Here is a 2,957-nt window from a genome sequence, read left to right as displayed (position 1 = left end):
ATTCATGTATCATAGACATAGATATAGGAAGATTTTCATTTCTTGCTCACTTTTTCCACTATTTTCCGTATTACCGAAAAAATTAGGAATACAGAATCCATATCAAAAAGTTGAAATAATGGTATCCATTGTTATTTGAAACATTGCGATGAGTAATATTGATGAATTTGGTAAAGGTTCGGAAAGAGAGGGATTCGAACCCTCGGTAAACAAAAAGCCTACATAGCAGTTCCAATGCTACGCCTTGAACCACTCGGCCATCTCTCCCACAGAATGATGCCCAGAAACCTGGTGAATAGTGAATCATTGATATTCTATTTTGGTAGGCGCATAAAACTAATTCGAACTAGAAAAATAGAAAAGAAAATAAGAAAAACCTCTTACGAGGCCTTAAGATAAACAAATTTGATTAATGAGTCAATTTTTACGTTATTTCGTACTGTATTGTACAATTCCTTTGTTTGTGGGATTCTTTTGATTTCTCACGCGATAAATAAATTATGGAATGGATTTCTACCTATGCCTAGATCTCGGATAAATGAAAATTTTATTGATAAGACTTTTTCAATTGTAGCCAATATCTTATTACGAATAATTCCAACAACTTCAGGAGAAAAAAAGGCATTCTCTTATTACAGAGATGGTGCGATTTGATTATCTTTATTTCAATTTTTTTTCGGTAAAAATTGAAAAAAAAAACCTACGTTTGCTGAAGGTGAAATTTGTAAATAAAACGATTAGTTCCTTCTGTCGTGTATCCCCGATTAATGCAGCCTCATATGCTTCAATTTTAGGTTTATAGTATTAAGCGAAAGGTTATACCTATACTTATAGGGGTTAGGTCAACCCTACTCTACTAGTACCAATGGGCGGCATGGGGGAAGAAGCACTACGCTTAGGAATCAACAACACGAAAACTTTGTAAAAAAAAAATATCTTTCCTTGTCTTATCGGGATAGAGATTAACAAGAATGGTTGGGACAATAAACATCCATCTTGTTCGTATTTTGGATACCCGTATAACCATCGAAGATTGTTGAAGTGATTAATTCCGAGAAATTAAGCAACGGTGAGGACAAAGAAATTGTTGAAGTTACTGTTTTTTTATCCAGTACCAACATATTTGTTGTTAAGAAAAAATCTTTTACAGGAGGGTTGGCTAGAGATTTGTTGTAAAAAAAAACACTAGCTCTGCTCAGTTGATAATGAGAATAGAATAATTCAATCTTTTTTGATTATATGTATTTTTCTCATTATACACATAAGGGAGGAGCCGTATGAGATGAAAATCTCACGTACGGTTCTGGAACGGAGATTCTTTGAACCGAATGACGACCGTAACGGATGTCGGCTCAATCTGAAGGAAATTATGCGGAAGCTTTACAAAATTATTATGAGGCTATGCGACTAGAAATTGATCCCTATGATCGAAGTTATATACTTTATAACATAGGCCTTATCCACACAAGTAACGGAGAACATACGAAAGCTTTGGAATATTATTTTAGGGCACTCGAACGAAACCCCTTCTTACCCCAAGCTTTTAATAATATGGCCGTGATCTGTCATTACGTGCGATTATCTCCACTATAGAGAGAAAAAAGAAAGGAACGAGTAAATCCGCTAATACTAATCGAATAAATACTCGAAAAAATAGGCTTTCTACATATATATCGTACAAAACAACGATTTTTTTCAGCTGTAGCAAAGAGAGAAACCTCATAAAAGTCAAAATATGAAGAAATAGATATGCCTAGATACTTTTTTTCTATGGATAAAAGATCTAATTGATAGAGGAAGCACCGTAAGGATCAATTAACGAGGTTTTGAGCCGATACAATAAGAACTGCTTACTTATATCATGATAGAAAAGTTAGGAATCCACTTATGTAATAAAGTGGATCCCCTGAAGTTTTGAGCAGCGGTGTAGTATCAGATCCCAAAGATAGTAAGTTTTTTCTTTCTTATCAAGAAAAAAGTCTTTTTCAAAGATTCTATAGAAATTGATATATCATATAGGAAAGTATATGATATATGAAATCGAGATAGTTACCTTTCAGAAAATTAGAATAAGAATGTTAATGTCGATGTTTTATTCATTTTTCTGAAAGTAGGAGAAAAGATAAAACTAGAAAAAAAAGATGAAATTCTTTGAAATTCTTTATTAGTCAAAATTCAAGTTTAAAACTTATGTAATTAACTTCTTTTTTTTTTTTCTTTTGGTTAACTCCAAAACAAAATAATGGAACACCAAAAGAATTTACTGTTGAGCCGTATGAGCCAGGAAACTCTCAAGTACGGTTCTAAGGGAAGGAATTTACTCACCTATTCCGACCGAGGAGAACAGGCCATTCGACAGGGAGACTCTGAAATTGCGGAGTCTTGGTTTAATCAAGCCGCTGAATATTGGAAACAAGCTATAGCCCTTACCCCTGGTAATTATATTGAAGCACAGAATTGGTTGAAAATCACAGGACGTTTTGAATAAGAACACTCTGTTTTTTGTTTTTTTTTCTATTTTCTTATTTCATTATATATATATATATATTTCATTTATATTCTCTATAGAATATAAATAATATATATATATATATTTCATTTGTTATAATTTATTGTTTGTTGCTCCCATCAGTCAAATAAAACAAATCATTTCTATAGGAACAACCAATTACAGAATTTCAGTATCTCCCCCTTAACTTAAAATTGTTCTATTTCGTCTGGTATTTCGTAGAGATAAATGATACGTGGATATAGTAGAGAATTTTCTTTTTTTTCTACTATTCAAACCAATATTCAATTCAATCAAACTAATAAAAGAGACCCTCGAAAAACTAAATATAAATACCAGTGTGTTCCCTAATAATGCTAATGACTGCTCACTCTATTTGAAATAGAGTACATAATAATACCTTCTCTATAAAGAGAAAGAGTGAAATTAGTTCTATCTAGGAGAACTT

The 2,957-nt window shown here is 32.3% G+C and overlaps 1 non-coding gene across 1 annotated transcript; it reads right to left on the bottom strand.

Annotated features, from left to right (window-relative positions):
• Positions 1–179: 179 nt before the first annotated feature.
• TRNAS-GGA lies at positions 180–267 on the bottom strand. Its single transcript has one exon. It is a non-coding gene; the product is annotated as a tRNA-Ser (tRNA).
• Positions 268–2,957: the final 2,690 nt, after the last annotated feature.

The sequence above is a fragment of the Abrus precatorius genome, unplaced genomic scaffold, assembly GCF_003935025.1.
Source record: "Abrus precatorius isolate BTA unplaced genomic scaffold, Abrus_2018 Scaffold147, whole genome shotgun sequence".
Classification (NCBI taxonomy): Eukaryota; Viridiplantae; Streptophyta; class Magnoliopsida; order Fabales; family Fabaceae; genus Abrus; species Abrus precatorius.
Note: the sequence above shows the minus strand (reverse complement) of the source record. Positions and strands in the feature narration are given on the sequence as shown.